Raw genomic sequence first — 18,328 nt, forward strand, 5'->3', positions numbered from 1 at the left:
ATGTGCTGTTTGTGTCACAGGAATGCATGCCCCTGCAAAGGTTGAGGGGAGGGATGTGTAAGTGTGTCATGGTGTGCAGCATTCGCACGATCTGCTGCACTGATAAAGAAAGCAAAAGAAAAGGCAGGTATTTGAGGGGGTCATCACAGAAGGGAGAACCCCCGCTATCGTATCGTTATTCAGTGAGAAGCACCAGACAAACAAGTATTTCTTTCTAGAGAAGCTCAGCCTGGTGATTCAGACATCACGATGCACTGAAGTGTTGGCGAGGAGAGCAGAACACCCCCTTTTCCCCCAAACATCTCCCGTGGGGGTGTGTGAAAGGGAGGGACAGTAAAAACTGTTCAGTGGTAAACATTGCTGCAATCTTTGCTTTGCTGGAGAATTTGCACCGAGTTCTGAAATTCTTTCCCATCCCTCTCACCCCCTGGTGTCTTGGTTTATTTTTAGTTCCGAGCATTGGGTTTTGTAGAACATTGACAGTTTCTTAATCATTCCCCTAATGGAGTGCTCAAGCGCTGCTGTGCTCGGTTGCAAGAATTCAGAGGAGGTTAGCCTGGAAAGAGAGGAATATAGGCAGTGATTTATTGGTGTGGGGGTGGGAGGGACAGGAGCCAGGGGAACACCCCATCCCATTAAAAAACTTTCCCCTCTAGCTTTAAGCAACCAATAACTCACAGTCAAGGAATGTCCCCCTCCCCCATATGACATAATTTGCTAACTCGATGTGCACTTTACCTGGATCCACAGTTTCCAGACCTTTATGGGGCTTCCTGACTCTAATCTGAAATGTCACCAATACATTGGTGCGCAGAGAGAACCCCATTTCAATTCTCCCCTCCTTGCCACCTTCACTTCAGAACCAAGAAGCATTTTTTAATGTAAGGTCTCTACCATTTGTAGCTTTCAAAGTTTGGGTTTATTAGGCAGAGGGATCTTCTCCGTGTTATGGAGCACAGTGAAGGGTCAGACACCCGAAAGCTCCTTCTTTTTCTCCAGGAATCTTAAATATCAGCCTAACAATCTGCTCTGTTAAATGGGTGGATTTTTCGTTTGGATCGCTGATGTAATCTTATTAACACTGCAAGCTGCTGGATTGTTTTGCTTATTGAGATCAATTCTAAGGGTGTATTAAAGAAAAGCAGGAAGGTACAGCCAAGGCGGCTGTGTTCAAGTCTGCTTCTCTGCGCACAGGTTGGAGGTATTATTGTTGCATAGCTGGAGAGCGCTCGAAAGCTAACAGACCCAGGAGCTCTCTCTCCACTGTCACTGCTGCAGTCCCACGGCAGCACTTACCCAAAAAGGCAATAGATTAGGATGCAGCAGGTTCTCCCATAGGGAACAGAGCCACGCTGGTGCATTGCACAACTCCATCATTCAGTGCTGCTCTCTACATCCACTGGGCAGTCTGATGCATAGAGCACTGGAGCAAGTCATTAAAGGCTTCCAAGCCTGCACGCTGACTTTTGTCTGCCGTGACACAATCTCATCTCCATTTCTGTCCTTCAGAACAAACGGGGATGGTTCCGAGATGATCCGGCACCATCACAAACTTCCGGGCTGAGTGGTACCAGACACTGGGCTACCTTGACATCTTTTTTTGTCTCCTCTGTAGTTTCACTTTACACAGCAGTGGATCCCTCTAGGGAGAAATATGTGGCAGACAAAGGATCATGATATCCTATGTCTTGCCAACAATAGATGCTGAACAAGTATAATAGTATTGTGAAATTGTCATTCATACGGGGATGTTTCCATTGCTAGATGGGGCCAACAAGGGGTCATTTGTTTTAAATCAGTCATTGCGTCACCACTATTCTTCTCTCCAGTTTTCTCTTCTGCATGCCCAGCTCCTCCTCCCCCATCACAAAAAATCCCTCTACCTCTTGGCTTTGGTCAGTCTGCCCAGTGACAAGCACTATCAAAAACTATGGGCCACATTTCAGCTAGTTGCAAGCTGGTCTCTGATTTTACACATCTGCTGTTTCACACACAGCTCACTACAGCGTTTATTGTAGGTACTAAACTCACATTTGCACATGCAGATTGGGCAGCCAGGCGCACGCAGCCACCAACTGGATGTGTGCAGATGAAGTCCGGTTGCATGTACAGGAGTGGGCATATAAAACATGCAGACCCAGACTCAGAATTTGATCCCATGGCCCAAATTCTCCTCTGATAAATGAATACGACCTCCTTGACTTCAGCAGAACTGCACCTGTGTAACTAGAATTTGACTCTGTTTGTCTAGTTCTCATCATTCCAGGCCGCACCTCTGGTGATAAACATTTCAGCTTAAGTGTTCCTGCATCTTTGCCACAGTTGTCAAGAAGAGCGAGCACTTTCCTGTCTATCTAGGTACTTACATGGCCCTCATCCCCATCGTATTTGAGTGCCTCAGATTCTATCCTGAGATCCTTGGGAGTTAGAGAAGTGCTGTTATCCCCATTTACAGATGGAGAACGGAGGCACAGAGATGATAAAATGACTTTCCCAAGGTCACACACATAAACATAGTCTCTGCCTGAAGAGGGGATTGAACCCTGATCTCCTGAATTCAATGCCCTGTCTACTAGGCCCCCTTTCTTACCCTAGGGAAGTAACACTGGATACCTAGATCAGTCAGATGGTAAGCAGCTCCTCAAAGAGACTAAAACCCTCCCTTCCACGCTGGGCTCAGCGTTACCTGGCCTAATTCCCTGCACCTTATCATTCCGTCTTACGCTGCTGCCCAGCATCACAGTATTGGAGCATCTCCCAGGTAAAATTAATAGCAAAAAGCAACCATGGTGGGATGTGAACCCACAACCTTTGCCTGAGCTCCTTGGTCATTACTGCAGAGAACTACTGGGCTAGCTATTATGCTATAGAGCCCATCAGCTTTAGGTTTGCTCTGTTGATAAATTGGAAAGAGTTCAGAGACAAGCCCTGAGACTGATTAAAGCATACCGTATAGAGAGAGACTCAAGACTTTATCTTACTTAGCTTAATAAAGAGAAGGTTAAGGGGTGACTTTACATGGGGTACAAATATTTGATAATGAGCTCTTTAATCTATCTGACAAAGATATAACAAAATCCAGTGGCTGGAAGTTGAAGCTAAACAAATTCAGTCTGGAAATAAGGTGTACTTTTTTAACAGTGAGGGTAATTAATCATTGGAACAATTTACCAAAGGTCATGGTCGATTCTCCATCACTGGCGATTTTTAAATCAAGATTGGATGTTTTTCTAAAACTCATGCTGTAGTTCAAACAGGAATTATTTCGGGGAAGTTCTGTGACCTGTGTGATACAGGGAATCAGAATAGATGATCACAATGGTCCTTCTGACCTTTGAATCTATGAAGCGTAGTGCATGGGCCAAGTCATATTGTGAATTGAGATACACATATAGATAGATATCCCCTGGCTGTATCTGTAACAGGCGTCTGATAATAGATAACCAATCTTGACTGTGAGGTTATGATTCCATTGTGTAGTTCCCATGACATTGGGAACCATATATATGTAGTCTGAGTGCTATAGCACCAGACCCCAAGATGGAATTTCCTTCTGTTACATCATCATGTATTTGTGGGGGCTTTAAAAATAATCTTTTCGTTTTTGTTAATTTGAGCGACTGCTCGATAGAGCCCATCCTCCATTGCTCTACTGTACAAGGTTATCAGTACAGACACGTTCTGTAGATGCACATAACAATGTAAAGCTTGGCCGTGTCTCAGAAACCTTATGCTGCACTTTCCCTATTCAGAAAAAGTTGTATTGGGCTATCTTGTTAAGAAGGCATATGGGGCAGAGCTATATCGCCCTCAGAGCAGAGGACTAGGAACCAGGACTCCTGGGTTCTACTGCCAGTTATACTACTGATTTACAGTATTAGAAGTCAGATTTTAAAGGTGTTTAGTTACCGACAGCTGCAGATAGACATCTAGTGAGATTTTCAACAGTAACAAGCACCCATATCCTTAAAGGTATTGGGGCATCTAGCTCCATTGAAATCAGTGGAAGGCAAGTGCCTAATGCCTTTGAGGATCTAGGTCTAGCTACTTCTCTGAATCTGTAAGCTCATTGCCTCCCTGAGAAGGGTCAGAGTGCAACCAGCCTGACTGGAGCCTAGATGAAATGTAAAGAGAGATCTAAGCTTTCTTGGGAGGCCAGGCTGTTGCCCCATAGGGGAATACAGCAGAAGCCAACAGTGAATAATAATAATAATAATTAATAAATAATGTAAATCTTTGCACTTCCATAGTGTGTTTCCCAGCTTCTTAAAGTGCTTCATAATCATTAATTGATTAAGCCTCTCAGTGCTCTGTTGAGGTAGCTTAGAAGGAAGATTTTCACTGCTGTGTATTTTGTCCCATGAGGACATAAGTGCCTGAGCTGCAAAGTAAGTGCTTTCTGCTCTTTAGCCTCGCAAAGGCCCTGAGTCAGCATAGAACTTAAGCATGTGCTTAACTTAAGCATGTGCTTAAGTCTCACTGGCTGCAATGGGAGATAAGCATATGCTTAAGTGCTTTGCAGAACTGGGGCTGAAGTACCTTAAGTAGTGTCTCTGTTCTGTGGTGTTATCAGGGCCGGAGCAAGGAAGTTTTGCGCGAAACTTCCACCTTGCGCCCCCCCCCAGCCCTGAAGCAGCTCCCCGCCCCCCCCCACACTGAGGCGCCCCCTCCCGTGGCAGCTCCCCCCCCCCGCCATGAGGCCCGCCTCCCCCCGCAACAGCTCCCCCCCCCGGGGAGTCGTGCGGCAGCTCCCCACCCCAGCTCACCTCTGCTCCGCCTCCTTCCCGAGCACACTGCCCCTGCTCTAATTCTCCTCCCCTCCCAGGCTGGTGGCGCCAAACAGCTGATTGGCGCCACAAGCCTGGGAGGTGGGAGAAGTGGAGCAGCAACGGTGTGCTTGGGGACGGGGAGTAGCAGAGGTGAGCTGGGGTGGGCAGCTCTCCCCCCCCCCCCGAGGGACCCCCACGGCAGCTCCCCCCCCCCCCCCCCCAGCCCGGGGAGCCATGGGTCAGCTCCCCACCCCAGCTCACCTCTGCTTCCTCCCCGAGCACGCCGTCCCCGCTGTAATTCTCCCAGGCTTGCGGCACCAAACAGCTGATTGGTGCTGCAAGCCTGGGAGGCAGGAGAAGTGGAGCAGCGACCGCGTGCTCGGGGAGGAACACTGTAAAAAAAAAAATTGGGGGCACCGCTTTTTGGCACCCCCAAATCTTGGCGCCCTAGGCAACCACCTAGTTCGCCTTAATGGTAGCACTGGCCCTGGGTGTTGTGGGAGTGTTTCTGATCCTTGTGGCTGAGTTATTGCTTGTAATCAGAACCATGTCACGTGAGCCCAGGTGCTGTGATGACAGGCATAGTAAATATGCCTGTAAAAATATATATAATATGACATGGGGTCCTGTCAGAATAACAACACAGCACCGGGGAGCCTCATTTGCAAACCACAGTCCCAGTCCTGCGGTCGCAGCATTGTCACTCCCACATGTTCAAAAATCATGAGTCAGGGCCCTAAAATCTTGAGATATTTTTGAGAGAGAGCATTTGAGGGTGATTTTTATGTATTTTCTGATTTTTGATGCTTTAGGAGTCATGTTTTCAAGCTTTTTTTCTGCAACCAGAAGGGCTAGAACCATTTTTTTAAATGAAAGCTGAGACTCTCACTTAATCACATGACCCCAGCAGCTGGGGCTTTAAGACAAAAACACTAAATATCATGGGCATTGGCAAGGCTGCCCTTAGATCCATGCTGGTATAAGGGTCCCCCTGGGCGGATCTGACTGCAGGATTGCAGCCCAGATCCCCGTTTTAGCAGCTGCATTTTTTGGGTCTGCAATGAATTTCCAAGAAAGAACCTGGAAGAGGGCATACTGGGTGGGCTCAGTTCTTTGTGAATACAGAATTATGCCTGCAGAAATGGAGATCCAGGTTGAAAAACTGGGCCCAGAAAGAATAAGATGCTCTTTTCCTAAGAACTGTATCCTATTCCATATTATGTACTTTATGAATTTTAAACTCATTCCAGTATCATTATTTGTTACTCTTTTACAATACAGCCACAAAATCGACTCTGTTGCTCAACTATAATGCACTGAATTAATGGACGGTAATTTAAGAGCAAACTATGACTACTGATTTATATTTACTGTGGAATCTAGAGGCTGGTTGAATTCTCTGCGAAAATAAAGTTAAGACGCAGCAGTGCTAAGCTAGTCACTTCTGCATGTTTTTCTGAACGAGGGGCTATGGAATTGGGGCTTGGTTATGTCTTATTTTGCTGGCATTGGGCAAACCTGGTGTCAGAGACCATTCCTTTAGTGGAAATCGTTGTATCCCTGGAGGCAGAATGGTGCAGTGAATAGATCTCACGGTTCTGTTCACTTTTCTGCCAATGGCTCTCTGCCTAGAACACCAAATTCATTCCACTGCAGACGTTAGCGTGGAGCCAGGGCCAAACAACTGAGCCAAATGACAAGCAAGACATTTTGGAGGCAAGCTCGATCAGCACTCTGTATGCTGCCCGGCACAAGACCCTGGTGGGGCATAAGATTCTTGCCCAGAGTAATAGACTCCAAGTATGTCACAGATTTTTGGAGAGAAAAAGGGCAGGGAAAGATGCTCTCTGCAGTGCTATTCTCTTCAACCCCCCGCTAATTAATGGCTGGCTGGCAAAGATAATATTAAGAGAGGGAGGATTTGGGGAGCGAATACGGGACAGAAATGACACTTGGACTGTGGAGAGGGACAAACCCCCCAGAAATTGGATGGCAGCCGGTGCCAGAGGGTCACCCATTGTGGAGTTATTTTAGACACTGGATTGTTCGGCTCCAGAACTAAGGTTTATTAGCCAAGCCGATTACTTGTAAAATTCTCCCATTGCTTATCAGATAAAACAGAGACAAGATTGTAAAGAGGAAGCGGAGTGTTTAGCACCTATCGCGCTCTGCGGCTGTAGATCTCAGAGCACTGCATATAGACAGGTAAATGTTATTAGGCATGTTTTATAGACGGGAAAAGCAAGCACAGATGAAGTGTTTTTCCCAAGGTTGCCTAGAGAGTCAGTGACACAGAATCAGGAGTAAAATCCAGGTCCCTTTTTGAATCCAGGTCCCTCTCCAAATCCAGCTGCTTTCTGCACTGCAGACTTTCCTGTTATACTGCCAGGTAGCCCAGGTCTGCTTAGCAACTAGCCTTTTCTGCCTTCTCTCTAGGGTCTTGTCTACACTAGACTTAGTTCCCTTATAATTGCCTGCTGTTACTGCTGCCAATAGAGCCCCACAGCTGGAGTGCCACCAGCATCTTAATCATTGTGTCAGGCTGGTATAAGCAGCCCCTGGGAGCAGGTGGGTGTGCAGTTCCTTAGACAGCCCCCTATATAGCTGGGGAGCTCCAGAGCTACCTGCCCCGTGCATTCCTGGGCAAACCCAAAACACAGGCAGTTCTTCCTGTTGCAAGGCAGTGCATGGCTTCTGTGTTGCAATTTGCCCTTGCATCGGGCTCGAGGTGACAGTATTTATGTGGGACTCTGCGCCTCAGACCGGATTTTCAGTGCTGCTTAACACTGCAGCCCTTACTAGCTTCAGCTGTAGTTGTAGGTTCTCGGCACCTCTGCAAACCAGGCCCATGGTGACCAAGGGAAAAATAGAGGCCCTCTATTAGGAGCTGAACCCAGGTATGTTTGCCACGTGCATTTTGTTTCTGCCCATTTCCAGAGCTGTTCTTTAGCTGAGCGCTATCACTGACCAAGTCTGTCTGTCTTATGCATCTTTAACACAGTTGTTGTGGCATCTCAGCATTTTTAGTGGTGTGTGTCCTGAGGAGTGATTTTCCGGTAATCTCGGATCCTGCACTAAACTCTTGTATAGCATTAATGTGCAGTGTTAAACAGATGTTATGTTCCACCCCAGAAGTGGCTGTATTTTGGTGGAGGGGGGGCGGAGGTGATCCCTGGATGTCTAGTTTCGAGCACTCTGGGATCCTGGATGAATGTAAGATCTGATTGTGTCAGATTAGAAATTAAGAGGCTCAACTGCCGTTTCCCTTCACTCCCGAAGTAAACAAGTCAGTTCTTTCTCCAGAACATCCTGTTGAGGTTCACGCACTTGCTTTACTTGGACAAGCAGAGTCCGGAGCCGTGCGCAGGCTGAGAAGTAGCAGCTGCAAAAGGCTGTTCCTCGCGCTGGCTCACTTGTTGCCGTGCTTCTTGTCAGTGGCAATTAATATTTACAAGACTGTGAAAGGGAGGCTTAGCTGGAGGAAGGAGAGCATCCATCCAGCCTGCATGCGTTCAGAGCGGGACAGAGGCAGACAGCTGGTCTGAGGGCGGGCGGCTTGGGGGCCAGCCATTGCATGATCACCTCATGTTCTCCCACTTATAGAGCTGCTGGTATGATCTTGGGGAGAGCTCTTCGAGCTGTGGCAACGCCGCCCGAGTGTTTAGCTCCTGTCCCAGGAGGAGGGATCAGGAGATATGAAGGGGGAAATGGGGGACCCGATGATTTGAAAGATACACAGAGACTTTTGCTCCAGCTGTGCCTACTCTGTGCAGGGTGAGATGACACCTTGGTAAAAGGGCCTGAGCCCTGTTTATGCTGAAGCCAGTGGGGAAGGACAGCGGTGAGGTTTGCTTCTCTGCCCAGGTCACCAGTTCCAAGCCAGCTGGGTTGGTGGGGACCCCAAGTTAGTATCAGGTGATGGCCTATGACAGCGATATTGAACCTGTGCCGTACTGGGACCACACAGCATCCCCCCACCTCCATGTAACCAGATCTAGTCAGCATTCCACCCCCCCCCCCCTTTAGCAGTATGGGAAAGGCAGGGTGAATGTGACACCCTGACGCTTGTTTTAGAACCCCTGGTCTACGTGGAGCGAGATATTGGGTTTCGGTCCCCTTCCTCCTGGGCAGATGCCCACCCTTGAACCGTCACCACGACTGGCATTGACTGGTCAGCAGTCTCAGCAGAGAGGGCAGGGACTGGACAGGCCATGGCAACTGAACTCTCCTCCCATCCATACAGATGGCTTCTCTAGGTCAGGCGCAAGGCCTGTTGCCAGGGCAGCATGGGGGGACCTGCTCCATCGGTAGAGGGTGTCACTCGATAGGATTGGCTAATCTAATTCACTCCCAAGGACATAGAGGGCAATGGTGCCTTAGGAGTGAAGGAAACGGGGGAACATTGGTCCAGGTCGAGGATCCCTTGGTGGTGGACGCAGCCTCCTGTATCTAGAGACAGCATGGTCCAGTGGACTGGGCTGTGACTCAGGAAGCGTGGGTTCTAGTCCTGGCTCTGCTGAGTGACCATGAGTAAGTTGCTGCCCTTCCCCTCCTTTGTCTATTTAGACCATGAGCTCTTTGGTGCAGGGACAGTGTACGTACAGCACCTAGCACAGCGGGGCCCTGATCTTGGTTGGAGCCACGGCGCTGCTGTAGTAGAGATTCCCCTCAATGACATTCACTGGAAGCCCAGTACGAGTGCATTCTCCGCAGAGAGGGCAACGCAGTCATTTGACGTCCCTTCACATTCTACCTTCCATCGGAGGCAGGGGAGCAGCTGCAACTTGAGGACCCCCTGCCCAGTGAGAAGGGAGGTTCCCCTGGTGTTGTTGGGCTGGGATTTTGAGAGGAAGAGCTCACAGCATGGCCCCAACGCTGGGTGTGGCGTTTTCTCCTGCACCATAAGCCCGATCTCCCACCCAGTACTTCCTGGGCATTGTGGAAAGCTCCCTTTCTATAAGGGGCAGTGGGGATGCTTGACTGGCACTTGCTTCATCTCCTCCTCCTGATTAACCCAGAGGGAGCTGAGCTCTGAAGGGAGGGAGAGGACAGAGGGTGCATAAGGCATGCTGGGAGGGTAGCGGAGTGGTGGGGGGGAGAGCGAGACAACTGCGTAGTTGTGTCCCTCTACGGAAGGGGTGACAGAGAGCAGCAAAATCCTACTCTGACCCCTTGCAGGCCGCAGAGAGAACCTGCCTAATGTTGCAGAGGCATCAAAAGAGTCGTATTTCATTTATCCACTGACATGTTAGCTTGTCTGCGGCGCGTTCTCCCGACCCTGGCTGGCTGGTGCTGTGATTAAGGTGGTGAAACAAGAAGCTCTGAAGCCATCAAAGGTGCCGATTCCAAGATCCAGTCCACGTGACTAGCTTCTGTCTCTGGGCGTGACATTGCCTCTCTCCTTCTTTCTTACTTTATTTCTCTCTCATTCTTTTTTCTCTCTTTCTCCTTCTTTCTGTACCTCCGCTTGTGGTAGCGGCACTTCTGGTTCACACAAAGAGCACCAGCACAACAATCAAACGCACTGAAAAACATGGGTGCTACAGGCGCGCAATCCCCCGCGGCCCAGAGGTGCAAAGGCAAGAGGATGAGGCCAGCTCCACGGTGGGAGAGTTGATGAGTCTACGTAGGGCTATATATCCGAGTCTCTCACAAGCTGGGATTACTAGACAATGCTGCTTCTCCGAGAATTATGATTATTGTCTGAGCAATTGCCTGTGCGAGGGCTGCTGCGAGCTTTTTTGTCCTAGAGATACAAATTATGCAGATGGGCGGGGTTGTTCTATATGCTAATGAAAGATTAGGGCTTGTTTCCTGAACCTTCCTCAAATTATCCTGCCTCTGAGGCATAGCTTAGACTTCTAAATGGAATAATGTTTGTCGGCTCCTTTTCCTTTCTGAGCTGAACGTGTGTTTCTTTCGGGCCCTTTTGGTTGGCTCTTCGTAAGTAATAAATGTTATTCTGAAGAGATTCTCCAGTTCGGATCCTTCCTCCCTGATACGAAAATACTGACTGCCCTCGGTGATGCCACAGCAGTTCCCCCCACCATTTTATTGGCTATGGAGGTACTTATATGGGCTTCATCACTATGGTATCTGAGCATCTTCCCATCACAAATGGGTTTTAGTCTCCCTAAGAGATAGGATCTCCCATTTCTACACAAGGCTAAAACTTGCCCAGACTCACACAGTGGTAGAGCCAAGATTTGATCCCAGTGCTCTCGAGTCCTGGTTTTGTGACCTATCCACAAGATTATCCTTCCCAGTCTAGCATGCATATGGGATTTAAGCCTGTTGGGGGCCTTCTGTTGGTCTGAGGAGCAATCCCCTGCCTTCAATTTCTCCCCCACTCATGCTGTGGATGAGAAGACAGGATTTCCCTTCAGTGGGGGCCAGTTCATTTGCCTTTGGAGTAACTATCCATTCCAGAGCTGGTATGGAGCTGTTCCACAAACGCGGCAGTGGTGAAAATCCATTGGGAGCAAGGAGAATTACCCAAGCAATGAGCCCAGTTTTATCTAAAACTAGGGCTGTCAAGCGATTAAAAAAATGAATCGTGAATGATCGCTCTGTTAAACAATAATAGAATACCATTTATTTAAATATTTTTGGATGTTTTCTACATTTTCAAATATATTGATTTCAATTACAATACACAATACAAAGTGTACAGTGCTCACTTTATATTTATTTTTATTACAAATATTTGCACTGTAAAAAAGAAAAAAGAAATAGTATTTTTCACTTCACCTAATACAATTTCTGTAGTACAGTCTCTATCAAGAAAGCTGAATTGTGTACAAAACATAACTGCATTCAAAAATAAAACAATGTAAAACTTTAGAGCCTGTAAGTCCACTCAGTCCTACTTCTTGTTCAGCCAATTGCTCAGACAAACAAGTTTCTTTACATTTTCAGGAGATAATGCTGCCCGCTTCTTGTTTACAGTGTCACCTGAAAGTGAGAACAGGGGTTCACATGGCACTGTTGTAGTCGGCATCACAAAATATTTACATGCCAGATGCAGTAAATTTTCATATGTCCCTTCACGCTTCGCCTACTATTCCAGGGGACATGCTTCCATGCTGATCACTCAATAACAGTCCAAAGCAGTGCGGACTGACACACGTTCATTTTCATCATCTGAGTCAGATGCCACCAACAAAAGGTTGTTTTTCTTCTTTGGTGGTTTGGGTTCTGTAGTTTCTGCGTCGGAGTGTTGCTCTTTTAAGACTTCTGAAAACATGCGCCACACCTCATCCCTCTCAGATTTTGGAAGACACTTCAGATTCTTAAACCTGGGTCAAGTGCTGTAGTTATCTTTAGAAATCTCACATTGGTACCTTCTTTGCATTTTGTCAGATCTGCAATGAAAGTGTTCTTAAATCGAACATGTGCTGGGTTGTTATCCGAGACTGCCATAACACAAAATATATGGCAGAATGTAGATAAAATAGAGCAGGAGACATACAATTCTCCCCCAAGGAATTCAGTCACAAATTTAATTAATGCATTATTTTTTTAACGAGCATCATCGGCATGGACGCATGTCCTCTGGAATGGTGGTTGAAGCATGAAGGGGCATATGAATCTTTAGCGTATCTGGCACATAAATATCTTGCAATGCTGGCCACAAAAGTGCCATGCGAACATCTGTTCTCACTTTCTGGTAACATTGTAAATAAAAAGAGGGCAGCATTATCTCCTGTAAATGTAAACAAACTTGTTTGTCTTAGTGATTGGCTGAACAAGAAGTGGGACTGAGTGGACTTGTAGGCTCTAAAGTTTTACATTGTTTTGTTTTTGGGTGCAGTTATGTAAAAAAAAAAATCTACATTTGTAAGTTTCACTTTCACGATAGAGATTGCACTACTGTACTTATGTGGTGAATTGAAAAATACTGTTTCTTTTTATCATTTTTACAGGGCAAATATTTGTAATAAAAAATAATAATATAAAGTGAGCAATGTACACTGTGTATTCTGTGTTGTAAATTGAAATCAAATATTTGAAAATGTAGAAAAACAGCCAAAATATTTAATAGATTTCAATTGTTTAATTCTATTCTATTAAACCTTATATTGTTTAACAGTGCAATTAAACGCGATTAATTTTTTTGTTAATCACGTGAGTTAGCTGCGATTAATCAACAGCCCTATTTAAACCCATTGTGGAAGAACATGTTTTTCACAGGGCTGCTGATTTCTTCGCAGTCAATGGACCTGGACCCTGGTGGATGGACTGGAAGATGTATTTGATCTTTTCCATCTCTGATTTCCAGGTTGCACCAACAGACTGCTTAATGCTTGGGAGGGAGTCCCATCAACACTTGGGAAAGCCACAGCTAAACGCTACATGGAGTGAAATTAATGCAACTCCCAGATGCTGCTGCTGGGTGTGTTTTTTCCATACAATTATTTGATTCCCAAAGAGAGTCATTCTCCCCTGCTCTTCCCCTATCTTATTTGTTGCAAACAGTGAATCTGTGTTTTGTTTTTTTTCCTGAACCCAATTTCTGAAACCTAGTGTTAGGCCTTTCAATATTGAATAGTGCCCGGAGAGGATTTTAATTGCATATTAGTGCACTTGTTGATACCAACCCCATGGGAAATGGGAACGGATCGGCTTTTGGACTTGTTTGTTCAGTGTGGTAGCTAGACAAACCACAAATGGCACCAGTTAAAGAGAAGATTGCGCTGCATATTGTATAATACTTGAACAGTAACTGTCATAGGGTGGCTGGGCTCTTTAAGGTGGGATGGGCACAGCCCCATCTGCGAGGCAATTAATCCCTTCCCCAGAGGGAGTGATGAGCCCAAGAGGGGCTGAAGGGAGAAGGAAGACTGCCAGAAGAAAGCCCTGGAAGTTGCTGCTCAATAGAGAGCTGGGAGCAGTCCAAAGGAGCCCAGGAGGGGCTGAAGGAAGAGACTGAAAGCCCAGGAAGGGCTGAAAGCTGAGGCCCTAAGAAGAGTGCCTAAAATATGAGGCAAGGAGACAGGCCCCCAGGCAGGAGGGGCTGAGCACTGTTGGAGACAGGGCTGAAGACCGTGTGTTTTGTTCGTTGTGGACTTGGATGTCCTGGAAGGGCTGGGCTTGTTTCTTCAATTAATGAGCCAGAGGGCTAAGTCACTGTGGCATCCAAGCCAGGCCGCGAGATCCAGCCTGCGTGAGGGGAGGCTCAGGCAGCGGCGAGCTGAGCCAAGACCCAGTAAGATGGAAGGTCGTCCTATGACGCTGACAGTAATAAAGCTTTGTCCTCCCATAGCACCTTTACTGTGAGGATCTCAGAGTGCTTTGCACATGCTTATGAGTTTGGCTTCATGACCCGCTGTGATGTAGGCACTGTTATCCCTGTTTGACATATGGGGAAACTGAGGCACGGAGCAGTGAGACAACTCGCTCAAAGTCATACAGGTAGTCCGTGGCTAAGCTGGGGGTAGAACGCAGGATTCCTGGGTTCTGATCTCCTACCTTAACAAGTAGGCAGTGTGTCCACTAGGGACGGTTTCCACAAATTCCCCATTGTTGTTAACACTGGGTCAGCTGCACCAGTGCTAGCAACACAGAGAGCCCAAGCATACATGGGCACCTGTATTGTGAACCCGGCTTGGAACAGGGCTAGGTGACATGGTGGTAAAGATGCTGGTGGCCAGTGTACAGAATGACTCCTATTGTGAAGGCCACGTGGTCCTGTGCTTGGGGATGACCGCAAGATGGAAGACGTGCGTGCTATTCCCAGGTCTGGCTTGCGGGGTGACCTTCGGTAAGTCACTTCAGCAAAGGTGCCTCATTTTCTGCCTCTGTAATACAGGCATAATGATACTTGCCTCCTTTGTAAAGCACTTAGCACTCTACAGATTGAAAGCATCATATCAGTGATAGCTAGGTGTTGGGGGAACTTGACCAGGGTTGGTGGAATTTGGCAAAGACGTCAATGTTGAAACAGCTGAAGCGTCGCTAAAATCCAGGGTTACTCATGGTTCTCTCAAGCTTTTAAGGGCTAGCTTGGAAATATATTCTTATTAACAAAAGAAAGTATTTTGTTTGGCCAGGGAGCAGTCTAGTGTAGAAACCATTCCTGACCAAAGAGTGTCACCTGGTTTGTCCTGTCTACACTGGCTGACCAAACTCTGCTAGAACCCGGTTTAGTGGAAGTCATGTTTCAAAAGCAGTTTCCTTGCAAATGTAGATAGGATCTGGGGCTCAGATCTCAAAAGTGTTTAGGTACCTAACTCCTATTGATTTCAATGGATCTGAGCATAACACAGCATTGTGTGTGGAAGAACTTTGGACAACACGACTGTTGCAGAACAAGGCAGACAATGAAGCAGGTTTGCTGATCCTAGGTGTTGCTGAGGATACTGGTTGTTGGCTACGTAAGGAGGAAGATGGGAATAAGGATATAAGAATAAATCAAAATTCTTTTAATGTGTGCAAATGGCTTCTTTCCCTGTGTGCTGGCCCAGTAACAAGCAGCTACTGGTGACACACCAATAGCAAATCTGCCTTTTGAACTAGTCTCTGAATCCAGACAGGCATGCTGAGCCCGGGGGGTTAGGTATGTGGTGTGTATTTAATGTTTAACCAGAGACACTGTTTACATTTTTAAACTTGAATTTTTATGAGGGGGAAGTCAGTAGACCAAAAAACATCAGATGTCAAACTATTCATGCTCAAGCAGCAAAGAGTCCTGTGGTACCTTATAGACTAATAGACGTATAGGAGCATGAGCTTTCGTGGGTGAATACCCACTTCTTCGGATGACTCCAATTGTGAAGGCATCTGAAGAAGTGGGTATTCACCCACAAAAGCTCATGCTCCAATACGTCTGTTCGTCTATAAGGTGCCACAGGACTCTTTGCTGCTTTTACAGATCCAGACTAACACAGCTACCCCTTTGATATTAATGCCCAGGATCCTTCTGTTTCAAATAATGGGCTTAAAGTTATTATTATAATTTATCTTACAGTAGAGTGTACAGATCCCAACTGAGATCAGGGCCTCTTTGTGCTAGGTGCAGTACAAACAGAATAAGAGACAGTACCTGCCCCAAAGAGCGTACAGTCTCAAGACAGACAAAGGGAGTGAGGGGAAACTGAGGCATGAAGAAATTAAGTGACCTGTTTAAGTTCACTTGTAGAGCCAGGAATAGAATCCAGAGCCGAAGCCCATGGTCTGCTATATTCGACCAATGGTTTCAACCTTTCCAGACGACTGTATCCCTTTCAGGAGCCTGGTTTGTCTTGTGTATCCCAAGTTTCACCTCACTTAAAAACTCCTTGCTGACAAAATCAGACATAAAAACACAAAAGCGCCACAGTCACACTGTTACTGAAACATTGCTTAATTTCTCATTTTTACCATATAATTATAAAATATTGTACTTACATTTCAGTGTATAGTATGTAGATAGGGCCCTTTGTTTTCCGTTTTAATTTTAATTTTATTTTATTTTGTGGAAATTTATCTGTTTATTACTACAACAACAAAAACAGGTGAAAATCGATAGAAAAAACTATTAATAATTTTTCTGGGAAAATATCAGGGTTTATTTTGATGGATGGAAGGACAGGGGGAAAAAGTATTCAGTAGATTAATCCTTTGATGAATGGAATTCAGGGTGGTTTGTGTTTTTAGTTCTGTAACAAACCACCTCTGATTTTAAGAAAACAATATATCTCTACTCCCAAATAAAACTTTTCATTAGAATAAACAGTTTACTGTTGTAGACTTAGAAGTATTAGCCTATAAATATTTACATTTAATAATTGAGCCATACCATTTGTAGCACATACACTCAACTTCATCTGTTTCACCTGTTTTGTTTGTTTTTTAACTTTTGAATACCTCCTGTGTTCTCAAACATATTCTGATACAGATTTTCATTTTCTTCCCATTTTAGTATATCAAATCTTCAAACCGTTCTCTGCTAACAGCTTGAAATGTGTACGTGAGTGGTCCCCAACCTTTTTCGTGTGGCAGGTGCCAGACGACGAGCCACGGAGAACCGTGGCGGCGGATGAGCATCCGCCGAAATGCCGCCGACAAGCAGCAACGTCAATAGGCGTCGCCGCCGAAATGCCACCAACAAGCGGCAAGGTTAATAGGCGTCGCCACCAACAGGCGACGCCTCTGGATGACGATGCTTGTCGGCAGCATTTCAGCGGATGCTCGTCCGCCAGCCAGTATGCGGGCGCACTTAGACGCCCCGGTGGGCGCCATGGCTCCCACGGGCACCGTGTTGGGGACCCTGGTGTACATAGTGAGCGTGAAATTCATCAGTACGTTCAGATGCACACGCATTTTAGAGCTTGTGTGTGTGCCTGTTTGTTTATTGTGTGTATTTTCTAGACTAATACATAGCCTTACTTCAACAGGCAGCTTTGTATATACACACGGACTAATATATTATCGTAATACATAGATCTCGTGCAATGGATTGTATTTTCCTAATAAAACAAGTTTTTTTTATATATATTTGAATGATACAAAAGTAGGGTGAAAACGGAAAAAAAGAATAATACTTTTTGTAAAACCCAGGATTTTTTCGATAAAATTGGTTTAAACTGAAAACCACGGGGCTTATATAGAGAGCAGTATAAACAAGTCATTATATGAAATTTTAATTCGTACTGACTTTGCCCATGCTTTTTATGTAGCCTGTTGTAAAACTAGGCAAATATCTAGATGAGTTGATGTACCCCTAGACCTCTGCATACCCCTAGGAGTACACGTACCCCTGAGTGAGAACCATTGTACTAGATCACAGCTGATACTACTAAAGGCTCATCTTGAGTAACCGAGTCATGCATTCCTGGATGGAGATTCCAGCCATCTTTATCCAACTAGCAAATACAGCTTCTCAAGTAAGACGTTTCCAGCCACTTCACGTCCTCTTCTCTTCAAGAACCAGCGTTTCTCTGGAGGTCTCTGGGTTGCATCAGGAGAGTCCCACTGAAGATGAGACAGTCTCTTCCCCTGGTCGAAGAAGTCTCTCTGGCAGTGCTGTAACTAACTGCTCCTAGCCAGTGTAGTCAGCATGCTGATCCCAGACTGCTAGTGTGAGCCAGGCTTTAGGCACCAAGACAGATTAATCTAGGAGCCAGAAAGAACCATAGCAATCTCCCTGTGTCCAGCAGCCCCAGTAAAGAATCCCCTTCAAAGGATCACAACCTGTGCTGTGAGAGGCAGGACTCTGTGTTGCAGTGGGCTGTGTACATCCTGTCTTATAAAACCCAAGGAACTGGTACGAAATATACGGTACGAAAGGGGCTTTTGTAGGCTCTGTGCAGTCACAGGGTGCGTTTGTGGTGGGCTGGCTCCTAAAAGACGAGTGCTAATCCCTCAGGGGGCCCCGATCCTGCTTGGGTCATTTGGGTGTTACCGTAACATAAATAACGAGGATGATTAGTAATCTAAGGGCCCAATCCTGCCGGTTGCTGAGTGCCTGTAACTGCTACATTCCCTTGGGCTATATACTAACTAATTCCGATCATCCTGAAAATCCTTTGTCCCCGAGGGTAGCGTGCAGTGCACATTATATGATGCAAACAGGGCCA

The 18,328-nt window shown here is 46.2% G+C and overlaps 1 protein-coding gene across 4 annotated transcripts in view; it reads left to right on the forward strand.

The window, feature by feature from the left end:
* The window catches only part of NCS1 (neuronal calcium sensor 1), a 110,574-nt gene that overhangs the window by 17,775 nt on the left and 74,471 nt on the right, over positions 1-18,328 (forward strand). The window lies entirely within an intron of this gene.

The sequence above is a fragment of the Chrysemys picta genome, chromosome 18, assembly GCF_011386835.1.
Source record: "Chrysemys picta bellii isolate R12L10 chromosome 18, ASM1138683v2, whole genome shotgun sequence".
In the NCBI taxonomy this organism is placed as follows: domain Eukaryota; kingdom Metazoa; phylum Chordata; order Testudines; family Emydidae; genus Chrysemys; species Chrysemys picta.